At 43.7% G+C, this 26,265-nt stretch overlaps 2 long non-coding RNA genes across 2 annotated transcripts; one reads left to right on the plus strand and one right to left on the minus strand.

Annotated features, from left to right (window-relative positions):
* Window positions 1-1,149: 1,149 nt before the first annotated feature.
* Window positions 1,150-1,696, plus strand: LOC308570941. The gene is made up of 2 exons (XR_014001251.1): window positions 1,150-1,239; window positions 1,343-1,696. It is a non-coding gene; the product is annotated as an uncharacterized lncRNA (long non-coding RNA).
* Window positions 1,697-10,958: 9,262 nt separating this feature from the next.
* Window positions 10,959-26,062, minus strand: LOC308571442. Its single transcript, XR_014001437.1, has 3 exons — window positions 26,000-26,062; window positions 14,918-15,029; window positions 10,959-11,078 (listed from the first exon to the last, which is right to left on the minus strand). It is a non-coding gene; the product is annotated as an uncharacterized lncRNA (long non-coding RNA).
* Window positions 26,063-26,265: the final 203 nt, after the last annotated feature.

Raw genomic sequence — 26,265 nt, forward strand, 5'->3', positions numbered from 1 at the left:
TTCCTACTTAGACTAATAATAATATTAAATTATTATTTATATGCTGCCCATCTGACTGGGTTGCCTCACCCACTCTGGGCGGCTCCCAACAAATTATTAAAAACACGACAAACATGAAAAACTTTTCTGTACAGGGCTGCCTTCAGATGTTTTCTAAAAGTCAGATGGATGTTTATCTCCTTGACATCTGATGGATTCTTATCTCATTATACATGACTAAGCCATTTCTCACCTTCTCACCCCTTGCCTTTTCCTGTAAGACCTATTACAGTCGTTAAGAGTCGTCAACAGGCTCATCTCAGCTATATGCCAATCTCCCATTCCCACCACCCTTCTGAGTAATACCCCTCCCCACCTTCTCACTATATAGAAGGATCTGGCAACTTCTGTTTCAGTGTATCTGAAGAAGTGTGCATGCACACGAAAGCTCATACCAAGAACTAACTTAGTTGGTCTTTAAGGTGCTACTGGAAGGATTTTTTTTATTTTATCTGATGGGAGGGTGTTCCACAAGGTCGGGGGCCACTACCGAGAAGGCCCTCTGCCTGGTTCCCTGTAACCTCACTTCTCACAGTGAGGGTACCGCCAGAAGGCCCTCAGAGCTGGACCTCAGTGTCTGGGCTGAACGATGGGGGTGGAGATGCTCCTTCAGGTATACAATTCCCATATTTCCCATGCTGACTGGGGTTATTGGGAATTGTGGTCCAAAATATCTGGAAGGCACCACACTGGGGATGCTGAGGGAGACAATACAGTGGTACCTCGGGTTAAGAACTTAATTCGCTCCAGAGGTCCATTCTTAACCTGAAACTGTTCTTAACCTGAAGCACCACTTTAGCTAATGATGCCTCCTGCTGCCGCAGCGCCGCTGGAGCACGATTTCTGTTCTCATCCTGAAGCAAAGTTCTTAATCCGAGGTACTATTTCTGTGTTAGCGGAGTCTGTAACCTGAAGCGTCTGTAACCTGAAGTGTCTGTAACCCGAGGTACCACTGTACTAACCTGGATGATGGACTAAGGATTGTTGACTGTTGCCCATTGTGACTGGTAGGGTGGAATGCAGGGAGCCCAACAGTAGGGGGAGCCAGAGCCACTGAGAGATAGAGCCAACTAATCCAGATTTTGACCCTCTCCTTTCTGAGTTCTACAAAAGCTGGAGGAAGCTGACAGGCCGTTCCAACCCCTGGACTGGCTGTAAGTAAGGAGGCAGGCAAGTGGGATTGGCTGACAATGGAACTTGGTGGGGCACTTCCCCATTTGCCCTAATAGAGCAGTCTCCATGGAATATAAGGTTAGACACAAATCCAACAGCAAAAATCCTCTTTGTTCTATCTCACTACCAGAAGAGTCTCTACTAGCTGAATTTCTGCTCCTCACCAAGGCACTGCCTCCACCTGTGGACACCTCAAGGGCATCTGCACCCACCTGAAGGACATGCTGTTCTGGAGAATAGATAGATTACATCTCTAGCCTTTTGATTCCTTCATTAGAATGCACATGACATCTGCCATACAAGGTTTAAGGATCCATTTACCTAGGAAGCAAAGTACAATGAGGGTGAAACTCTTGTTAAAGCTGTTGAAAAGGCACTTTCAGAGCATTGGGGTTTAAGTCATTGGGGTTTAAATTACCTGCTGTTGCTTTAAAAAAAAAAAATTGCTTGCGAGGCGACTAATTAAAAACAACAGCCGACACCATTTCTGTTCACTTCTTCTGTCTCCTCTGTCAAGAAGACTTTTATAAAGCCACTTTTATAATAGCATGATTTGTGCACACATCATAAAGGGCATCCAGGCATCCAGGCAAAGTTATGATCATTTTGTGCAACTGGGGCAGTTTGGTTAATTAACTGTGAACTATATTGAATGGAGGGTGAGGATAAATTCAGGTGGAAAAAGAACGCCAATAAAGAAGGTGGAGGGCAGCCTGATCTCCACATGAACAAAAGGGGATAGTAGAATGGACTGTACCGTTTCATAGTGTGAGGAGAGGAATCATAATTTTGAATGTTCCTCTAAAATAAACAACACACCACATTCCCTGCAAGTAGAAAGCTAGGGCAGCAGGAAGTTGATGGGTCTAAAATATTCTCTTCAAAAGTACTAAGTTGCTTTGTTCCAGGTTGTTGGTTTTCTGGCAGGAAGTTTGTTTTTGTTTTCTTACATATGTAAGCACTCAAAATGTAATTCCAGACCCTCCAAGTGTCCCTATTTTCCTGATTTAGAGAAGCCATCCCCATTTCTGATTTGATCCCGGAATGTCCCACTTTTCCCTAGGATGTCCCTATTTTCACTGGAGAAATGTTTGAGGGTATGGAGTTACCCAACCCCCCAAGCTGTCTGAAAGCAATCCTGTATAGGGAAGTTTGTTTAATGTTTAATTATGTTTTTTATATATGTTGGAAGCTGCCCAGAGTGGCTGGGGCGACCCAGTAAGATGTGTGGGGTATAAATAGTAAAATTATCATTATGGAATGGGATGCCCCTATTTTCATTGGAGAAATGTTTTGGATTTGACATCCCGCTTTATCACTACCCTAAGGAGTCTCAAAGCAGCTAACATTCTCCTTTCCCTTCCTCCCCCACAACAAACACTCTGTGAGGTGAGTGGGGCTGAGAGACTTCAGAGAAGTGTGACTGGCCCAAGGTCACCCAGCAGCTGCATGTGGAGGAGCGGGGAAGCAAACCCGATTCACCAGATTACAAGTCCACCACTCTTAGCCACTACACCACACTGTATTCCTCACATCTGAAGTATGAAATGGTACTATTCAGTTGACCACTTTTATCTTCTGCATATATAAAACAAGGTAGCAGATTGAGGTGGCAGAATTCAGGCTGAAGGAGGGCATGCCATATTTTGGAAAGCTTTTCCATTTAAAAAAAACCTCCATGCATGTAGTAAAGTGGTTCTTCAAGGAGAAAGGTTTAGCACAGAAGCTTTTCCTGCTATGTTAGTTTTCTCCCTACAGGAAGGTTTTTGTTTTTGTTTTATAGGTGGGGCAGCATTCAGTGACTCACCCCACACTTTGCACACTTACAACTTGAAGCCATACAATACAGAATTCTGCTGCCTCTGTTCACCACCAGTGTGTAAAACAGCTGGATCTTCTGTTGCTGTAGAATGAGGGGTAGAATCCTGACAACATGGAATGGGCTGAACCACTTCATACTGCAAAAGAGAACCATTCCGGTTCCCTAACCCCCTCAAACTCTTCCTGAAAATAGGAAACTTTTGTAGTGGTGCCATTCTTACTGATGAGCTAGCTTTCTGTTTGCAGAGAATTGTTATGCACAGGAAAGTGTACAAAAATGCCCTGCAGGTAATCTAAAGGGACACTTGACCGCAATGGGACTTTGCCACAGTTTAGCCCCAAAAACTGGTCTGGAAGCCCCAGTCCTAGAGCACTGGTGAAGCTAAGGCAGTTTGGGCTTAATTGGTGCCTTAACAGACATTAACTAGAAAACCCCATGTAAGCAGCTATAAACATTTCAATAGGTAAAGGTAAAGGGACCCCTGACCATTAGGTCCAGTCGTGGCCGACTCTGGGGTTGCGGCGCTCATCTCGCTTTATTGGCCGAGGGAGCCGGCGTACAGCTTCCGGGTCATGTGGCCAGCATGACTAAGCCGCTTCTGGCGAACCAGAGCAGCGCACGGAAATGCCGTTTACCTTCCCGCTGGAGCTGTACCTATTTATCTACTTGCACTTTGACGTGCTTTAGAACTGCTAGGTTGGCAGGAGCAACGAGAGCTCATCCCGTCCCGGGGATTCGAACCCCCGACTTTCTGATCGGCAAGTCCTAGGCTCTGTGATTTAACCCACAGCGCCACCCAAAACATGCCAATAGGTAATCCCTAAATTATGTAATGTCCACCTGCCTAAATTAGGAGCACAGTTTGGTGGTGGGGTGTTCTTTTATGTAAGCCCCATCAAAATGAATGAGAGCTGTGCAAGGTCACAGTACTGTGACATGCCCAGACTGGAGACTTTAAAAATATGCAATCCAAAGTCCAAGGCTCAGTACATGACTCACTTGACCGTGTCTTCCTCCTTATGTGCTGTGCACACTCTGTGTTGCTTTTCCCGTCCTCAGGGGAATGCTGGGTATGTACACATGAGTGGCTTAAAACACAGCAAGGTCATTTCTCCCACAGCGTTTCAAGTTGCATTTGCACAGTGCTGTACACATCAGAGAGGGGGCAGGGATGCCTTAACCCATGGGTAGGCAAACTAAGGCCCAGGAACCGGATTTGGCCCAATCACCTTCTAAATACAGTGGTGCCTCGCAAGACGGAAAGAATCCGTTCCATGATTCTCTTCGTCTAGCGGTTTTTTCGTCTTGCGAAGCAAGCCCATTGATGGATTAGAGGATTAGCGCTATTAGCGGCTTTTAGCGGCTTTTAGCGTCTTATCAGCTTATCGGATCAGCTGATAAGCGGCTTAGCGGCTTAGAAAAAGGGGGGAGGGGGAAAAACCCACAGGAACTCGCAAGACATTTTTGTCTTGCGAAGCAAGCCTATAGGAGATTCGTTTTGCGAAGCACCTCCAAAATGGAAAACTCTTTCGTCTAGCGAGTTTTCCGTCTTGCGAGGCATTCGTCTTGCGGGGCACCACTGTATGGCCCGCAGACTGTCCAGGAATCAGTGAGTTTTTACATGAGTAGAATGTGTCCTTTTATTTAAAATGCATCTCTGGGTTATTTGTGAGGCATAGGAATTCGTTCATTTCCCCCCAAAAAATATAGTCTGGGCCCCCACAAGGTCTGAGGGACCGTGGAAAAAGTTTGCTGACCCCTGCCTTAACCCAAGGCACATGGCCTTTTTGGTTCCTCTGGCCCTGCAAACCACCCCACCCACCCCAATTCCTGAAGCTGTCTTCTATGCATGCGCTGTCATCTGTGTATGTGCAAATTATACTGGAATCTTCTGTGCATCAACAAGTGTGCTAACGGGGGGGGGGGACCTCCCATCACCTGCATCCCACCACAACCCGGGGGCTTTACATTTCCCTTTTTCGGCAAGAGGCCAAGAGGGTAAAATTCCAGCCTGGCCAGTAAAATTTAGGACGGAGCAGGCCTCCTTATGTGCAGAGCGAGTGCCTTTCTTCACCAATAAATAATCACCAAGAGCCTATTTACTGAGAGCAAAGAATTTCCAGGTCAGAGGGTGTGACTTCCTCCTGGCCAGCCTGTGCTTGACACCTCTTATTGTAGAAACTATCCACTTCCTAGCAGTGGCGTAGCGTGGGGGGTGCAGGGGGGGCCGGCCGCACCGGGCGCAACATCTGGGGATTAGGGTTAGGGGGCGCAAATCCACGGGTTAGGGGGCACAAATCCACGGGTTAGGGGGCGCAAATTACTTGCCTTGCCCCGGGTGCTGACAACCCACGCTACGCCACTGCTTCCTAGTGCCTATGTACAGTTGCCTCAACTGTGGCCTCTTTGGCTTCGTGGTGGGAGACCACAAGAAATGCAGTTAATGGTCATAAAAGGCATTCTTATGTGCGATAGGAATGGTTTGGCCAGTGCTATTTTTCTAGAAAAAGCTGTGTCAGGACTCACCATGAACACCTCCCTTGTTCTCTTATAATGGCAATGGTGCCCACCTGAGAGGTGCCAGAACTGAGTTCCGGCAAGTTCTGACTGAAGAAAAGCCCTGGGTTTGGGCCATCCATGTGCTGCACTCTGAAGTAATTGTTTTCAGGGCACCCATGGTGTGCAGTGGCATAGCGTGGGTTGCCAGTGCCCAGGGCCACGTGGGGGTGAAAGAGGGAGACAGAGGGAGCATGCATGTGTAATCAACAGCCTAACAGCATCTGCGTCACCCAGTTGATTGCAGCCACAGAGATCAGAAAAGTTGTTCCATTGCCTAGAGAGGCGACTTCCTGGTTTGCATGGAGAAGCCGTTTTCAATGGAGCCCAGCAACAGAAGCTCACAGCTGTATTGAGGCAGCACTGGGTATTGAAATTTAGTGCCCCTGACAATTTTGTGCCCAGGGCAACCGCTCCTGTGCTACGTCACTGATGGTGTGCTCAGACCATATCTTCAACACCCCAGATGTTGATTTGTCGTGACTCTAAATAACAGAAACTGTTTGCAGTCGGCATGGTTATCTGTATCATGGTTTTTTGCTCTCTGAGCAACCACAGAGGGGAAAGCCAGTGAATATGTTGCTTATCACATTTTCACCTCACAACAACCCAGTGAGGAGGGTTAGGCTCATGTGTGAGGCACATTCAGAATTCGTTTAGCTGAGCAGCCATGGGCTGGGGGTAGATAGTGTGCTAAGCAGCCCAGGCCACCATCAGGCTGTTTCGAACTGAGTGCAGAATCTCAGATTTCACTTTTAAATTAAAATTCCTAGCCTTTGTGCTTGCAAAGCATGGAAATGAGAGCTTTCAGGCACGATACAAATTGCTAGTAAACAGGGCTTCAAGGTTTAATTGGATCCAGTGCTGGATGAATCATCAGATAAAGTTCAGTTACTCCATAGAGACCAGTTTTAGTCAGTAGGGCAGAGAGTTCAGAGCAGAGTTTGTTTTTTAAATAGCTATTTTGGTCTTGATCTTTCACCATTAACAGGGAACAAAATAAGATGTTAATGGGGTACAAAATTTCAAAAATGTCATTTCCTTCTGACTCTGAGTGTATTTTTTTTTAAAAAAATTACTGTACCCTTTCTTATACATCTCAGAACATTGCTATTTATATTGAAGTTTTAGCAATATGCACTTTTATTACATTTATTGTTACACACACACACACACACACACACACACACACACGAGAATGAGATGCCGAAGTGGGGCAAACCAAATTTAAGGGATTGACATAGGCAGATCCATCCACCTCTATTTATAATGCCAAAATTGAATTGCTTGAATTGTGCCTGGGATAGGAAGCCAAGACCAGCAAGGGAATCGTGCTCTCTCAGGATTGGCTCCAGGTTTGAAGGCCTGGACACAGTGCCGTCTAATGGGCCTCATACATCACCTCAGGGGTGGGGAAACTTTTTCAATCCAAGGGCCATATTTTTTGTGTGGGGACTTTCCAGGGGCCACATGACAGACAACATCTGTTGTAAGTGGTTGACAGAGAGCTGTGGAACAGCTCCAGATCTGCCCTACTCCCTTGGTACATAGGTGCAACTTTTAGGTCATAACTTATTGATGGGTCATAAATGAAAAGAAGGCTAATCACCAAAGAATTGGTGCTTTTGAATTCTGGTGCTGGAGGAGACTCTTGAGAGTCCCATGGACTGCAAGAAGATCAAACCTATCCATTCTGAAGGAAACCAGCCCTGAGTGCTCACTGGAAGGACAGATCCTGAAGCTGAGGCTCCAATACTTTGGCCACCTCATGAGAAGAGAAGACTCCCTGGAAAAGACCCTGATGTTGGGAAAGATGGAGGGCACAAGGAGAAGGGGACGGCAGAGGACGAGATGGTTGGACAGTGTTCTCGAAGCTACCAGCATGAGTTTGACCAAACTGCAGGAGGCAGTGGAAGACTGGAGGGCCTGGCGTGCTCTGGTCCATGGGGTCACAAAGAGTCAAACACGGCTAAACGACTAAACAACAACCACCACCACCACAACAACAACAAACTTGAAGAAATTGCTGTGCATTGTTGTGTCAATCAACATGGTGAAGAAGACACAAAAATCTACACTATGTGTTTCTAACCACCTTACAAATACTCCCAATGTTGGTGTGCCTTTGCAGGGGAGAATCAGCTGATGAGAGTGGCAATTTAATTCTCCCCTGATTTTCTCACACAGTCTGATTCCTCTTCCCAAATAGCCTTATTTTCAGTTTCAAAACCCTACTGGGAACTGCTTTTTGATCAACGGTACTAATGGTCCCTGTGATTCCATTCAATGTGAATTAGAGTTTATTGAAGGGCACTAAAGTGCATCTAAAGTAATTTTGAAAATGGATAACTGTCATCCAGAATAGCAGCCTTGATGCCCCTGAAATGCTTGAGAAATTTTGTGGATTCAGAGCAGCCGTCCAACTGCCTTCTTATGCCAGCCCACTTCAAACCCCTTGTAATCCACATAACTGAGGGAATTGTTGTGTGACTCCACAGGGCAAAAACCCACACCAATTCTGTGCCTCCACAGCCGCTGCATAGTTTTGGTAGTACAGTGGTACCTCGGGTTACATACACTTCAGGTTACATATGCTTCAGGATACAGACTCCGCTAACCCAGAATTAGTACCTCAGGTTAAGAACTTTGCTTCAGGATGAGAACAGAAATCGTGCTCCGGCGGCGCGGCAGCAGCTGGAGGCCCCATTAGCTAAAACGGTGCTTCAGATTAAGAACAGTTTCAGGTTAAGAACAGACCTCCGGAACGAATTAAGTACTTAACCCGAGGTACCACTGTACACAAAAGTGAGCATGGAACGCGAGTCGGGACCTTCAGACCAGGGACCAAAAACAGCTCTCCCATCTTCTTTATCCAGCCTTCAAGGGCGTGTCCACGCTGCAGTTTACAGTGGATTAAGAGCACCCCATGTGTGCCTGTTTTCCACTTTGTCGGTGTGATGTCATCTTCATCTGAGAGACAGTCTGCACTCCCCCCTCCCCATTTAATTTGGATTTTCCTGATCCTGAGAAAGAGGATCCGACCTATTCGTGAACTACTCTAAATTCACTTAGGGTTCTATGGTGACAGATATTGCCAAATGGGTTTTGCAAGTACCCCAAGCATAAAAGGTCTCCAGGGTTGCCTTTAGCAATGTGCTTTCTGACACACACACACACACACACACACACACACACCAAAAAAAAAATTCTAAAAGTTTAGTGAGACAGGAGCTCCTCTTGCAAAAGCCCTGGTGATTCATCTCCATCAAAGCTGTTTTCCTATATGTTTAACAGTTCTGGCTTTGAGAACCCTTTCTATCCATTTTCTTTGAACAGAAGCCAGATTGAAAGGTTCGGAATTTCCCAGTTCCTCCCTGGATTCCATTTTTTAAAAGCAAAACAAACCTGTGTTACAATTCTAATCCTCGGGTTGATTTTAATTACATATTGTACAGTGCTGTTAAAATGTTAGTATTCGCGCACTTGGAGACTTTTGGCTTGATGCAATTTGACCTTGGCAACTTTTTGATGAATTTGCCCGTTAGTTCTAAAGATTCATCCTTCGTCAGCTCGGTTTGTCATACTAGAAAATACAGGATCAGATATCATCACCACCAACACTTCCACAGTGAAGGCCAATGTAGCAAACACCACCAGTTGCAGTTACTCTGCAAATTCCAGCCTATTTCAGAACTCAAGTCCTCTTTGTGGGTTTCCCAATAGCCATCTGGTTAGTCAATTGAAGAACAAGAAGCTAGGCTCAGTGAACCTTTGGGCTGATCTACCAGGATTTTTCTTATGTTCTTATCGTGCCTTGGCCTTTTATTGTTTGTTAGATCAGACTGTGTTTACTTAGCAGCGAAGGGAAGACACATCCTCAAAAGACGCGCACATATTCTAGAACTCAAGCACACTACAGTGGTACCTCGGCTTAAGTACTTAATTCGTTCTGGAGGTCCATTCTTAACCTGAAACTGTTCTTAACCTGAAGCACCACTTTAGTTAATGGGGCCTCCTGCTGCCGCTGCACCACTGGAGCATGATTTCTGTTCTCATCCTGAAGCAAACTTCTTAACCTGAGGTAATATTTCTGGGTTAGCGGAGTCTGTAACGTGAAGCGTATGTAACCTGAAGTGTATGTAACCCGAGGTACCACTGTATTGAGACATATCCTTGGCTTCAGACCTTAGTAAGAGATGCCCACAGGACCAAGTGTTTGCTCCTCCATCCCCCAATCTCTCTTTCTCGCACACGCACACATACAGCTCCCCTCTTCCAAGCAAACAAAGAGGTACATGATGGGTGTGTGCCTTCAAGCGACTGAAACCTTCTCCCTTTGACCTTTTAAAATTCTTTACTTGTCTGGCTGGCTACTATACATACACCTGCTCTGTTGACATATCCTCTGTCAACCTCTTAAAGGGCCCTGCAAATAAACTGAAACCCCTCTGAGCTGTCTGGGACATTTGCTCCGCGTTATTTTTGTGCATCTTTTTCCCCCCGTGGAGAAAGTGCTTCTGAGACATTATTATTTCTCAGCCTCGGCTTGTAAAGACAAAGTTCGGAATGGAAGGTCACTCTTCATTCGCGACTACCTGAAAGGACGATCGGACTTTGCCAGTCTATGCGGAAGGGGGTTAAAAGCGGGGAGGAATCACAATTTCAAATGCACAGTGTTAAAAAAAAATAGTCGCATTATTAAATTAGTCATTAATATTCCACTCTTCCTTCTGAGGGAGCCCAAGGCAGCAAACACATCAATAATGAAACAATGGGTTTTTAAAACCGCTAAAATGTTCTAAAAACAGTGATCCAATGCTCAGAGTAAACTCACTGAAATTCATGGACCTAACTTCAATTTATTCACTTCATCAGGTCTAGTGTTGGCCACAACTAAGTCACACAAATATTGGTGTTAATTTCTAGAACTGGAGGCAGTTTCTATACAGCAACTGGTTGACAACTGTGGAAGGAGAAATGTGTTTTGCACAAGAGAATTTCCTATCTTGATCAGAAAATCAAAAAGGCAACAGATGGGTTTCTGTTGATCACATATTCTAGCAAGGATCCTAGGGTTTAAGACAAGCACAGGCACACAAAAAACTTCTAACTTGCTTAATGGATATAGCAAGACTTGGCACTGCTAAATTCTGGAGAACTTTGAATACAGACCTTTTGAGGCCCAATTTTTACAACTTTGGAACCTAATATTAATGAACAAACCAAGCACTTGCATGCGAGGAAAAACTGAGAGGCAAAAAAATCAAACCCTCTTGCTTCAGCTTGGTATAGTTTGCTTTTATATGCGACATCAAAGGAGCATGGCTACAGACCACCAACAGTGCATAGGAGTCTGTGGAATGGCACCTTTATCTAATAAGCAAAATAAATTTATTGTCCGATGCTACTAATTTTGTGCACTGTATTTCTGCATGGTAGGGTGGAGGGGTTGCTCTCTGTCATAGTCTCTTCTTTTTTGTATTGTTATCTGAAAAATAAAAATAAACAAATATATGAATGAATTTAAAAAATGCAAATAAATAAACAAAAAACAAAAAGACCGGACTGGGCAACCTTTTTGCCCCTGACGATGACATGAGGTGAGTGGGTGGGTGCAGTGCTATTTTTTCCAGAAAATGAGGTGCCAGGACTTGCCATGAACCTCGTTCTCTTATAATGGCAATGGCACCCACCTGAGAGGTGCAGGAACTGAGTGTCAGTGACTTTTGGCTGGAAAAAAAGCCCTGGTTGGGTGGAGGCTGCATGGCAGTGGGAATAGCTGGGCCTGGCAAAGGGCAGGAAGGAGGAAACGGTTGTGTGAATGTGGATATGTGCACACATTCACATAAACTCACAAACATACACACATACTAGAAAAATTAACCAAAAAACTGAAACTGAGACGGGGACAAATAGAAGAAGACGCCTTCACCCCGGTATGGCTCCCCTTTATCACATACACAGCCCAACAAGACATTGACAAAAATCCACCAACAGCATACCAATAAATATTGCTAACCTGATCCAAAACACTCACCCACTCCACTCACACATGAAAACAAAGATCACCACAGGCAATCACAAACAAACAACCCCACCCTAGGCCAACTCCAAACTCTCTCACCACCAAAGGAACACAAGTGAATAGCATAGAACCTGCACAAGCGACGCTGACACAAAACCCCACATATATTAAGCATAATAGAAACATTGCCACCCCATCCCACCCCCACCCATCTCCCACCCACTTTCCCCCTCTTCTTCCAAATGTCTCAACAAATCAAACTGATCTGTAAAAAATGTTACTTGGAGGGGGGAAAGAGAGAGAGAGAGATTGCACATACTTTTGTAAACTAAGAAAATCTTTAATAAAAATACATTTAATAAAAACATATTCATAGGTGCATGAAAGGCAGGCGTTTAGCAACTGAAGTTGGTCCTCGTCTCTCCTTTTCCTTGATGGTGGGAAACCAGTAATCATCATCATCATCATCATCATCATCATCATCATCTTTTATTTATATCCTGCCCTCCCCAGCCAAAGTCGGACACAGGGCAGCTAACATCAGATGTATAATATTAGTATAAAATCAAACAATAATTAAATTACCTCCTAAAAACAGGTCAAAATCAAATTAATTAGATGGCTTTCCGCAGGGTTAAGGCTGGGAACAGTAAGTGCTCATTTGAATCTTTGCCTGCCATACAGCTGCTAAAGAGAAGTGGTTCTGCCATGGGTGAAACTTCTAACCTAAAGAAGCAAGAGAGGTTCTTTAAGAATGTCAGAGCTTTGGTTGGCTATGTAGGATTCCAATCCTTTGCCCATAGCTCTGGCATTCTTTGTGATTTTTAAAGCACATCAGTAACACAGAGCTGCAAGCACCCAGACAAGTATATCACCCTCTTCTCCTCCATTGCTGGAACCCAGTGTTGACTCAAAGGAAATACACTTTTCATATGCTCACCCGACTCTAGGAACGCTCTTTGAATTTCCTGTTTTTCCACCCCTAGTACTGTCACTAGGAATGGAATGATCTGTCAGTTTGGGTTCGCTCAATTTCTCATTTTCCAGTCTGAGATTCAGTTCTCCATGTTTATGCAGCAATTTGCAAATTAAAAAAAAAATTAAAATCCTCTTAAAAATTCTTCAGCATGTTAATGTGAATTTCTTCTAATAAACAGATTTTTGTATGGTGTTTTGGTGCACATTTTTGCAAGCAATTTCTCCTAATACAGTGCATTATTTTTTACTAATATATTCATTTTTAGGCACATTTCCCCCTAATATGTGCTGCTTTGTAAACACTGGAGAAATGTGTCGCAAAATTCAGACAAGTGTGAATTTTGACAGATGGCCGTGTTGTATCAGAAGGTGTGAATTTCTTAAATTGGGTTTTAAATGAAAGCTGAATCAAATTCCTCGCCCATCCCTAAATAGCAAACACAGTTTGCTATTTAGCATTCTGGGAAATGACTGATCAGCACCTGTTTTCTTCTTATTCCAGAGAGGGAGCCATTCTTGCCTGATGCCAAAAAAATACGAAACCCAAATACTTAAAAAGTAATCGGTTTACTTTTGCAGTAGCTTTTCTGGGTCTGCTTCATGATGAAATGTTTGGGAATCCATGGAAATTTATGCCACAATCAATCAATTCACCTTAAAGGTGCCTCAAAATTCTGTTTTCTTCTCATGATGTAGCTATTTAGTGTGTTCCTTCAGAGAAGAGAAAACTTGCCCATTGATTCCCATGAGGAGCTGCCTCTATGAACCAACCCAAAGAGCGTTGAGAATGAAGATCAATTTGCAAAGTCTAGGATAAATGAGGGTTTGTTTCGATCTCCAAGTGGCTTATCAAATCTTGCATTTTAATATATTTCTGCAAAAAAAAAGGAATTTGCTTCTTTATGTATTAAAAAATCTATTTATTTCAGACATTTCCTCGTTATATTTTGAAATACACAATCCTTCTTCTGTGGGGCACAATTTAGAATGACCAGGGAATATAAATTAGCAAACAAGCACCAATAAACATAAATAAAAATAAGGAGGAATGGTTAGAAGTATTTTTTTTAAAAAAATATTTGCTTGAATACATGTATAAAATAATTCAGTAAATCCTATTCCAATTTGTTTTAATTGTTTTTAATGTTGAATTTTACATTATTGTAAAATTACAAAGCTTGTAATTGTGTGTGCGTATTCTCTCTCTCTCAGTTAGAATCTCTCTGATTCTATGGATTATTAGAGTATGTCCAGTTGACCGAGTCAACCACACACACAATTAATTAATTAATTAATTAATTAATACCTGTTTTAAACTTCCTCTCATCCTTGTGGGGATCAAAGTGGTATACAATGGGCAGGACTAAGCAAATCATGCCAGGATAAAACACAATAATAAAACAAGAACAAGGCAGAATTTAAAGCAATGAAAGCACTAACCAATATTTAAAATGCTTGATTGTATGAAAAAGATTTTAGCTTTTATGTTTTTAAATGAAAGTTGCTTGGAGACTTTCAGAAGCTACTAAGAAATCTGATCAACAACAACAGCAACAACATCCCAAAAAAGATTGTCGTGTCACTGCCAGTTTTATCGTTGTGGGGAGGATATTCTGCAACGGGGGGCCACCATGGAAAAGGCTCCCTCTTTCTTTTCTCCCACCTTCCACGGCAAAAGTACTCAGAGGAGAGCCTCGAGTGAGAATCTTAGAACTTGGCTTCAAGCTCTTACAAAACTATAATCAAATTTGAATTAGCTGTAGCCTGTAATTACTGTGAGGTTTTATACCTTGTTAATATTTCCCCCAAAAAACTATCACACCACCTTTGGATAGTAGGAAGGTTTTTATCCCTTCCACCTCGTATTTTGCCGTTCCATTTAGGAACTCTGTCGCTTTTATTATTATCGCTTCTCTGATCACCAAACCCTAAAAGACTCTGATAGGATCAAAGGGGGACTTAAAGCTCTGTAAGTTGCTTCGAGTATTTTTAAACCGGTATCTTTGCACCTTAACACACGCTCCCTCCAACCGATATACGAGCCTGTTTTGCTACACGTCTTCCAAATATTAGTGCCCCCCCCCACATTGCTTCTTCATAAATGGCATTTTATGGGGTGATGCATAGATACCACCTTGAAAGCAATTTAAAGGCAAACTCTTCAATATTCCAGGATGTGGATTTGAGAGATTTAGAAGGTTTGAGAGGTTTAGAGGGATACAGTTTTCACAGTAGTCCTTATCCCCACCCGCTTCTTGCATGCAGTCCAAACTTGCAGTAAAGTTTGCTGGCGACTCTAGCACTAAAAGCAAGTCACAACTCACCGGGCAAAATCTTGCGGGTTTGGTGCGTTAATCCCATTGCAAGGGTCCACTTCCTTACCCTGCGCTGCGCTTTTTCTGCGCCTCCGACATCGCAGGCGCCTCCGCGGGTGCGCTGAGGGGGAAAAAAGGAAGACCTCCATCCCTTCCCGATTTAAGTCTAATGAAGGGACTCGAGCTTGGGAACCCCCGCGTTAAATTAGATATTTGAAATGCAGAAATAATTATGCTCTTTGTCTACTTAACGATCATTATTTTTAAAAAAAACTGAAAACACCATATTTTTAAAAAAGGATCTTGCTTATGGTGTGTGACGTTCTCTAACGCTCTGTTTGGTTGTAAGCCGTCCTGCGCCCATTTTTTCTGGTGAAAGGCGGTATAGAAATATAATAGCTATAAACAAATTTTGGATGGGATGCGCCCCCAATTCCCTCTCCCTTGGCTTTTGTTTTGTTTTGTTTTACGAATATGCTGCGGTGTTGTTTACTTCAGAGGAACCTGAGTCTAAAAGAGGAATTAAGCCGCCTTGAGTCCCGGTTCTGGGGGAAAGGCGGAATAGAAATAAATTAAGTACAGTAACTATTTTTTTAAATGCCAGTCGAATGCTCTATACATTCCAAGCTGGGTTCCCTTCCTACCCACCCGTAGTTGCAATGACAGTTATAGAAATCTTTGGCTATACAGATGTCTGCTTGGGTGTTGTTGCTGCTGCTGTTTTCAGCGTGCGCGTCTGTCTGTCTGTCTGTCTGCTTCTATGCAGAAACTACACCTGTCGCACTGAGAATTTTCATTCCTGCAGCTCAATACGCCCGCGCGCTCATTTGTAAACCCCGTGGTCTTCAGCGGAGCTTATGCCAAGGTAAATGCGAATAGCATCGCAACCTACAACCCCATTTTGTGTAGCTATTTATTTTTATTCTTTTTGTATCTATCCAAGCCACTGTGGTCAGCAGGTAAACGATCCAACCTTCCCCACGCCTTGGCGCCATCTATAAGCCAAAATCTAAAATTTAAAAAGGGCAGATCTATCCTTTCCCCAGCAAAACACACAACATTCAGACCTGCTGATGCCCTTGAAAATATGCCTCAAGTTGTGAGTTTCCTGCCTACTAATTTCAGTTTTGAAGAAGGCAAATAAGTGTCCATTCTACCGTCCATCGTTGTATGGGGGAGGGACGACTATCTATTCTAGAAAATCATCCCATTCCTTGTATGGGAATATATAGACTGCAAATGAGTCGGGTGCCCAAACCGGGCACTTTAGCCATTTGCGCTACAGTAGACCTCAACACGAGGAGAATTCTTCTCGTTCAGGCTAAGGAGAGGCGCCCCACCTTGGCCGATGCAAATCAAGTCTTGGAAAACTAATACGCGCCAAAGGCCAGCCTGCAGCACAATCCATAACAGCAGAAGTGGACATTCGTTTTAGGAGAAGTGGACAATGATCTCTGGTCGCTGTTTAGACAAAGTTAAGCAATTGTAAGAGGAATTAGTTCAAGGGGAAGTGATAGGCAGCCAGATCCAACACACACGGGAAGTCTCACCAAATTCGTTGGAGGCATAGATATAGATATAGATATAGATATAGATATAGATATAGATATAGATATAGATATAGATATAGATATAGATATAGAGATATAGATATATGCAAGTTTAACAGGAAAGCACATACAAAATAAGAATGAAAGAAAAATGGAATTCAATAATTGTAGGAATGATAATGATAACAATGCAAAACACACACACTTCAAGTCACAGTAAAGATGAAAGAACCATCAATGAATCCAATTTAAGTCAAGCATCTAAGTCGATATAAACCCAACAGATTTCCAAATAGGCATCTGCACGAAATTGGCCTTTACAAGAAAGGATTGTAGACTTAAATAAGCGCTTATTAAACCTTCTCAATGACGCCAGTAAGATTTCAGATCGTGCCCCTTGTGGGTCTGGGAGGAGGAATCCTGTGACAATGAGAGCAGCGTGGCACTAGTGTGCCTAGTCCTTAAGAAAATCAAGGAGTCGTGGGATTTTGAGGCTTGGGAGGAAATGTCGGAATGCATCAAACCTAAGAAGAGGAACTGATCTCACCCGCTTTTCCGCACTGTACCCTAATATGTATATGTGCGAGTGTGTGCCCGAGAGAGAGGGTGAGAAAGAGAGAGCGCTTCTCAAGAAAGTGCATTAAAGAAATGTCCTGGCTCAGTAATTTATTTTTTTACATTACTCAGTTCCAGGCGATGGCTTATAATTGAACTGTGGCACTGACTCGGCCTTAGTCTCCCCCATCCTACCCCATCCCAAATAACCCTGCTGATACTCTTTTAAACCGCGTAGACTTTTGTATTACATTAAGAGGCATATAAATTGACTAAATAAAATAAATTAAAATAGGGAATAATAATAATAATAATAATAATAATAATAATAATAATAATAATAATGTGATATATAAATATTACTATCGTTATGAAATAATGCATCATTCTCATCTGGCTCTAGCTGTAACTCGAAAAAACTAACCAAGCACTTCTTCTGCCCGCTCCATTCCTTCTCAAAGATAGGTTGTAGGAAGCGTTCATTAGATATGGCGCTTTCCAGTTGCTTCTACCTGGCGCTTTAATTTCTAAGGCTCCGGAGGGCAAACGAAAGCGCAGCAGAAGAACCCACCCGCCACCAAATTGCCTTCCCAAAATACGCGGGAGAGAAGTTGCTAGAAACAGCGTATTGACGCAGGTGAGAAAGAAAGAAAGACTGCCAGGGTCGTATACCCACTTTCCTGGGAGTAAACATCATAGAACTAGAACTCAGTGGAACTTAACCTCTAAGGAGGCATGCTTACGGTTGTTTTTGAAAAGGAGGAAGGTTTGGTTTTATTACACCTGCCGTTTCGACCCTCCCAGTTATTTTATTTTGAGCACAATCTAACAGGGACTTGAGAGGGAGAACTTGTTTTCCAAGTTGCTGTTTTCAAGAGAAATTGTATCTTTGCTTGCTTGCTTGTTTGTTTTTATCTGCTTCTCCAATAAAAAGCAGTCCGGTGCCTGCTATACATGCACCACTAATGCTCTAATATGTTGCAGAACACCCAGCCACAAGAAAACAATAGTTTGGGTAAAGTTGCCATCCTGTACGCATTTGCCTGGAGTAAATTTTCTTGGGCTCAGTGACACTTATTTTTGTGTAAAGGCTGCACTGTAAAACTGCTACATTTTAACAAAAGCCCCTAAAAGGTTTCGGTAACCCTGTAGAATTATCTCAAACATGTTTGTTGTTGTTGTTGTTTAGTCGTTTAGTCGTGTCCGACTCTTCGTGACCCCATGGACCAGAGCATGCCAGGCACTCCTGTCTTCCACTGCCTCCCGCAGTTTGGTCAAACTGCATGTTTACTCAGAAGTAAAACCCACCGAACATGAGACTTCGTGCTACAGTAAGCGTTTGAGGATGAAGATGGATGGCCGAAAATGCAGCCTTACAGCCTGACTTAGCCAAGAACAGTTTGTTTTATTTTCAATTTTAGCTTATTAAAGATGCAATCGAAAGCTGAATTGCTTAGAAGTCAATTTAATTGATATCAATTGTGTGTATGTGTTTTGAGACTTGTCGGCTTGTTTGCTTCTTTGTTTAATACACTAGCGGTACCACCCTCAGCTGAGTTGCTTAGGTGTGACTTTCATCAAAATCAGTGAAATGTGCTTATGGGTGCTGCAGAATCAGCACCCCATTTTCCCCCTTAAGCTCTTCTGTTTAAGAACTGTGCCTTCAAAATACCCTTATGGCTTCCTCCTCTTGGCCCAATATTTGAGGTTTCTTTTTGGCTCCAAATTCAGCAAAATAAATGTGACAAATCTGACACCTTTGAGCTCGGTTTTTAAAAGGCAGCCATGGAATCCCGTGGCTGTCTTTGTGAATAAATTATCTGTTATTGCACATACCGAAGGCAACTTGAAAGAGAATATCTCCAAATGCATTCCACAAAACCTCTCTTTAAATAGCAAATCCAATTTTTGTGTGTGTATTCCTTCCAAAATTTATATCAGCCTGGTGGTGGTGTTTTTAGAAGACAGTGATATTTCCAAAGCTTAGAATTATGAAGGTGGTATTCAAAAGGCAACAAGTGTTTAGAATTAAAGTTCTCTTTCAAAACTTTCCAAGGTGCCAGTACTTTCCAAGTTCTGTACATCAGGGGGAAAAGTCTGGGTCGGACCAGGGTCTGACTCATACTGTTTGGATTCCATGGTGGAAAATTCAAACAACATTCCCAGCTCCTCACCAGTAAACATGATGGATAACCCATAAACCCAGTGGATCTTTTCCCTTAACAATTCCTTGTGCAATTCCCAGTTGTTTCATTGATGGTTAAAAGGTAAAGGTAAAGGGACCCCTGACCATTAGGTCCACTCATGGCCGACTCTGGGGTTGCGGCGCACATCTCGCTTTACTGGCCGAGGGAGCCGGCGTACAGCTTCTGGGTCATGAGGCCAGCATGACTAAGCTGCTTCTGGCGAACCAGAGCAGCACACGGAAACGTCGTTTACCTTCCTGCCGGAGCGGTACCTATTTATCTACTTGCACTTCGACGTGCTTCCGAACTGCTAGGTTGGCAGGAGCAGGGACCAAGCAGCGGGAGCTCACCCCGTTGTGGGGATTCGAACCACCGACCTTCTGATCGGCAAGTGCTAGGCTCTGTGGTTTAACCCGCAGTGCCACCCGCATCCCATTGATGGTTACATAGGGAAAAAATCCCAGTGGAATGTGTCCATTCAGGTAAATCCTACTCAGCTGGCCCAATGGTGCTCAGGATCTGACACTTGAGGCAGATGCCCCAGTTGGTATAAGTCACCTCTGAGGGAGTGGGGGCCAAGTTAGGTCCAGGTGTTGTGAACCAGGTTCAGTTCCATACTTGAGCATGAAGCCTACTTTAGACTGGTCACTATCTCTCAACCTAATGTCCCTCACAGGGTCATCGAATCATAGAGTTGGAAGGGACCCCATGGGGTCCTCTAATCCAGTGTTCCCCAACCTTGGGCCTCCAGCTGTTTTTGGACTACAACTCCCATCATCCCTCGCTAGCAAGACCAGTGGTCAAGGATGATGGGAATTGTAGTCCAAAACAGCTGGAGGCCCAAGGTTGGGGAACATTGCTCTAATCCAACCTTCTGCAATGCAGGAATCTTTTTTGTCTAAGATGGAGACTTGAACCCATGACCCTGGGATTAAGAGGCTTATGCTTCACCGATAAAATTTAGGAAGGGATGAGTATATGGGCCACCTTGAGCTCTCAGTAGGAAATATGGGATATAAATGTAATAAAATGATAAGGGATTTATGAGGGAGAGATTATTTTGCTTACCCACTTAAGTGTGTGCAGAAATAATGTTATTATTAATGATAAGAAATGTGAATATTTATATAGCACTAACAAGTGTCCAACGTGTTTCATCTCAGTTCTATCCTTACCAAGACCATGTATGCTAAGTTAGTATTGTGATCACTATAAACTGATGCTTTTGAATTATGGTGCTGGAGGAGACTCTTGAGAGACCCGTGGACTGCAAGAAGATCAAACCTATCCATTCTTAAGGAAATCAGCCCTGAGTGCTCACTGGAAGGACAGATCCTGAAACTGAGGCTCCAATACTTTGGCCACCTCATGAGAAGAGAAGACTCCCTGGAAAAGACCCTGATGTTGGGGAAGATGGAGGGCACAAGGAGAAGGGGACAACAGAGGACAAGATGGTTGGACAATGTTCACGAAGCTACGAACATGAGTTTGACCAAACTGCGGGAGGCAGTGGAAGACAGGAGTGCCTGGCGTGCTCTGGTTCATGGGGTCACGAAGAGTCGGACACGACTAAACAACAACAACAATATATTAGATCTGTGTCAGGGCTGACAGAAGAGTGGCTTATCTAAGGCCACCTAGATGTGGATAATCTGAGTTTGTGAATCAGACACTGCCTGGCTAACAGGACCTCCACTTTGAAGTCATAGAGTCTTTTTCACAGTTCATTTACATTTGTTATGAGACACTATTGCCCTGGACATTAGGGGGAAAGAGGGAAGGAGAGGGTTGTGGGTAGGTCCAACTCTTAAGCTAGAATCCTATAGGCAATACCTGGTAGTAAGCCTCACTGAACTCATGCAACATAATTCAGAGCAGGTGTATGGGAATTGTGCTGTAAGCTACTCAGGAGGATTTTCCCCCTCCCGCCCCAAAAAATATTCAGGTTATGTTCACAGGCAGAGCCGTAGCTGGGGGCAAGGGGGCTAGCTGGGTTTTTTGCCCCAAGTGAAGCCTCCTAGGGGTACCATTAAGGTTCCCAACCTGTGTGTGTGTAAGCAAATGTGCGCATGGGGGAGTCTCTGACCCGAGTGAAACTGGGTCTTTTACTCGGGTGAAATAAAGCCTAGTTTTGCCCTTGTCGTAGGAAATACTAACACCAGATTTTCAGTTCAGGGAGGGGTTTGTGGTACCATCATTCTAAGACTGTTCCACTTCGGTGCGCAGGAGGGGAAAAGCACACAAGTGAATGTTCTCTCACAACAAAAGCTCCCACCCCATAGTAAGGGTGGTGGCTCCCCATTTGTGGAATGCTCTCCCCAGAGGCATTTGCCTGGCGCCTTCAATACATATATTAGGGGCCAGGCAAAAACATTTCTCTTCAACCAGGCCTTTGGCTGATTAACAATCTATGGCTTTATAAATGTGTTTGTGGGAGGGGAGTTCAACTATTTGTGTTTGTTTTTGTTATGTATTTCATATTCTTATTTCACATTTGTCTGTTGTGAACCACCCTGGGATCTTTGGATGAAGAGTGGTATACAAATTTAGTACCGTATTTATCGCTCTATATAAGACGCACTTTCCCGCTCCATAAAGTAAGGGGAAATGTGTGTGCGTCTTATGGAGCGAATGCAGGCAGGAGGCTCTGCTCAGTGCTCCCTTTAAAGAGCCGCGTGGAGAGTGTGTGCAGCTCTTTGGGGCTTTTCCCCGAGGAGGGAAAAGGGCTGCCCTTCTCCATCCTAGGGGAAAAGCCCCCGCCCCCAAGAGCCGCACGCGCACTCTTTAAAGGAAGCGTTGCTCTTGAGGGAGCCTTCATCCAGCTGCCCGGAAGAGGCTGTGCATGGCTAAGCCAGAAACCAGAGCAGCAAGTGGGATCGCTGCGCTGCGATCCCGCTTGTTGTCCTGGCTTCTGGCTTAGCCAAGCGCAGCCTCTTCCGGGAGGGGGGCCTACATCCCACTGCCCAGGAGAGGCTGTGCGTGGCTATCCCATAAGCCAGAACAGCAAGAGGCTATCCCAGAAGCCAGATCCCTCTTGTTGTTCTGGCTTCTGGGATTCAGAATATTGTTTTTCTTGTTTTCCTCCTCCAAAAACTAGGTGCATCTTATGGTCTTGTGCATCTTATAGAGTGAAAAATACAGTAAATCATCATCATCATCACCATCCATGGAAGGAGTTCACTCAAAGCTAAGTAAAGGTAGTTTTTTTCATCTATGACAGAGCTAAGGAAACCTGTGGTCCTCCAGATGTTGCTGGACTCCAACTCCCATCAGTCCCACTTAACACAGCCAACGGTGAGGGCTGATGGTCCCTAGTCCAGCCACATGTTCCACAGCCCTGATCTAGGGGCTTGTTTGAACATCAGCACACATCGAAAGCACCTTATTTGAGCCCTTCCCCCTTTTGTGTCCAGTATAAATGCAAATAGGGAGGAGAATATGAATCCACATTGCAAACTGACTCAATCAATCATTCCTCTGGTAACTTAGCAATAGAAAGCACAGAAAGGCTTTTAAGAAAACCATCCACCAGATCATTGTGTGCAAATATTTATTTTTCCCAAATGCGTGTGATTGCGCCTCCATTGGTGGGCCTCAGCTCAGCAACACAGGCAATTAGAGAGAGCAGGATATGTGTCTGGGTGATGCAGGTAAGATGCCACCCTGGCTAGGAGACAGGGACTAGGGATGGAAGAAGAAGAAGAAGAAGAAGAAGAAGAAGAAGAAGAAGAAGAAGAAGAAGAAGAAGAAGAAGAAGAAGAAGAAGAAGTAGTAGTAGTAGTTTGGATTTGATATCCCGCTTTATCACTACCCTAAGGAGTCTCAAAGCGGCTAACAATCTCCTTTCCCTTCCTCCCCCACAACAAACACTCTGTGAGGTGAGTGAGGCTGAGAGACTTCAGGGAAGTGTGATTGGCCCAAGGTCACCCAGCAGCTGCATGTTGAGAAGCGGGGAAGTGAACCTGGTTCACCAGATTACGAGTCCACTGATCTTAACCACTACACCACATCCATCAGCTCCATTCAGGTGGATGGGGCACTGCCCCACCAACCTCAGCCTACCAGTCTGTCTGACTTACAGCCAACCCAGGGGGCTGGCCCTGGTTGCCAGCTTCCTCCTTTTCAGTCTCAGTTTTGTCCTTGTAGAATGCCGCAGGAAGGCGGATGGGACAGAAGTAGAATTAGATAGCTCTGCCTGTCATTGTCTCTGGTTCCACCTATCATCATTTCCCTACCAGCCCCAATGAGCACCAGGTGCCACTGGGACTCATGTCACTTTGAGAGAGAAGACTCAGAGGAATCAGCAATGTAAGTGCCAATGATTTAAAACAGGGGTCAGCAACCTTTTTCAGCTGTGGGCTGGTCCACAGTCCCTCAGACCATGTGGTGGGCCGGACTATATTTTGGAGGGGGGGAAAGAACGAATTCCTATGCCCCACAAATAACCCAGAGATGCATTTTAAATAAAAGCACACATCCTACTCATATAAAAACACGCTGATTCCCAGACTGTCCGCAGGCCGGATTTAGAAGGCATCACCCGGGCCTTAGATTGCCTACTCCTGATTTAAAAGGTTGCAACGTATCATGCCTGCCACCAGTCAGATATCAACCAAAGCCTGCCCAATATGCCCAAAGAACCTTCCTAGGGTACTAAGTTTCCAAGAAACTCTATGAATGATATACAGGTGGTATTTGACACCAAATAAACTGGCTAAGATGTGTAAGGCTGTGTCAAGTAAATGTTGGTAATGCAAGCATACTGAAGGGTCGTTTCTTTCAGATGTGGTGGACGTGTGAGAAAGCCAAGGGGATTTGGGAAATGATATATAATGAAATGAAGATGTTATAATTGGTAATCCCCCCGGGGGGCTTTTCTTCTAGGGATATTGGGGACAAATGTCCCAAAGAATATGACTGAACTATTTATGTATGCAACAACAGCTGCCAGAATCCTTTAAGAGCAGAATTGGAAGGAAGAAAAAGTCCCAACCAAAGATGAATGGACTGCAGAACTAATGAACTATGAGGAACAGGGAAAGTTGTTTTTTAATATATATATATATTATTAAAGATTTATTAGTTTACAAAAATACATGCCTTGTCTCTTTTCCCAAGTTGTGTTTTCTACAGATCAGTTTCATTTGTTGTGAGACATTAGTGTTGAATACAGTGGTACCTCAGGTTAAGTACTTAATTCGTTCCAGAGGTCCGTTCTTAACCTGAAACCGTTCTTAACCTGAAGCACCACTTTAGGTAGTGGGGCCTCCTGCTGCTGCCGCGCCAGCAGAGCATGATTTCTGTTCTCATCCTGAAGCAAAGTTCTTAACCTGAAGCACTATTTCTGGGTTAGCGGAGTCTGTAACCTGAAGCGTATGTAACCCGAGGTACCACTGTACATTGTTAGGTTAGGAAGAAAAGAGGGGGAAAGAGGGGGAGGGGGAATGGTGAGTGGGGTGGGGTGGCAATGCTTCTATTCTTCTACTTAGTGTATGTGTGGGGTTTTGTGTTAGTGTCACTTGTGTGGGTTCTCTTACTATTCACTTGTTGTATTTCCTTGGGGGTGAGATAGATTGGGGGTGCCCTAGAGTGTGGTTGGTTGTCTTTGGTTGGCTGTAGTGAGATTTGCTTCTGTGTGTGAGTGGTGTGTGTGTGTGTGTGTGTGTGTTTGTGTGTGTGTGTGTGTGTGTGTGTGTGTGTGTGTGTGTGTGTGTGTGTGGATCAGGTTAGCCAGATTGATTGGACCTGGGGAAGTTGACAGCAAGAGTGAGAGACCAAAATGCCGAACTTTTTATTGAAGAATGGAAACTTCTTCTTTTTTAATATTTGAGAAAGAATGTAGTCAAATGAATTTGCGGGCGGGATTTCAATTATGAGCAGTGGATTGAGAGTGACAATAAATGTAACAGAGGAAATGTGTATTAGATATAGTTTGACATATAATTCAGCAGATTGTGGGTGGGAATAAAATCATCACAGAGGTAAGGGTAGGAAGTCACCTTGTTCATTTTGCAAGAGAAACATATATTTAATTTGAAGTTAATGTGTTTTTAAGTTTTCAAAATTGAATTAAAAAAATTAAAAATTATTTAAATATTATTTTTAAAAAATAGTGACTTGTTGAATAAGGCCCTCGCTGAATAAGGTCCACAGGATCTGCTTATCTGTGATGCCATTTTCCTTCACCCATTGCAATTTACAAGGAGGGGGAAATTCAGCTTTTTCGTTAATGTTAGTAAGAAAGAAGCCTATTTTATAGGGGATGACTGGTTTTGAAGTGCCCCTGCATCTACCCTGGCATGCTGGGGGCTAGCTGACAATCTCCAGTTTCTACTATCATTAACTAACTCAAAAAAAGAAGAATCACATTCTAATTTTATTAGAAATTCCAGTACTTTACATCAGACACAAGGCTAGGATGAGCATGCTTGGGATAAATATATTCTTACTGAGCTTCCCATTTGTGACAACAAAAGCTACAATCTACAGAAGACTTTTAAAGTTGAAATTAAACCTTTCGGTGGCTGGAATGTGTGAATCCCTGAATGCACCCCTCCCGGCGCTATTTATTCCACACCAAAATGAAACCCACAGAGTGGAAAAACATCTTGAAGAAAAACCACCACATTTATATGGTACTTTAATTACTAGCTCTGAAAGCCATCAAACCCTCTAGACTGCATTCAGGACTCTGTAAAAAGTCTGGCTAGAGATTTCCTGTCAGTTCCCTCCAAAGATGTGTGTAAACTTATTATTATTATTATTATTATTATTATTATTATTATTATTATTATTTTCACCTTTTCTAGGAGGAGAGTCCTATGCCCCACCTGAAGAAGATACGTATTGCTTGGTGTGTGAAGTCTGAGGGCAAAACACAGCACAATAAATCAATATTCAAATTCGGAAGACTTGGCTCGGCTGAAGAGAAGAAGAAGAAGAAGAGTTTGGATTTGATATCCCGCTTTATCACTACCCGAAGGAGTCTCAAAGCGGCTAACATTCTCCTTTCCCTTCCTCCCCCACAACAAACACTCTGTGAGGTGAGTGGGGCTGAGAGACTTCA

This window comes from Podarcis bocagei (assembly GCF_964188305.1).
Source record: "Podarcis bocagei genome assembly, chromosome: 13".
Classification (NCBI taxonomy): Eukaryota; Metazoa; Chordata; class Lepidosauria; order Squamata; family Lacertidae; genus Podarcis; species Podarcis bocagei.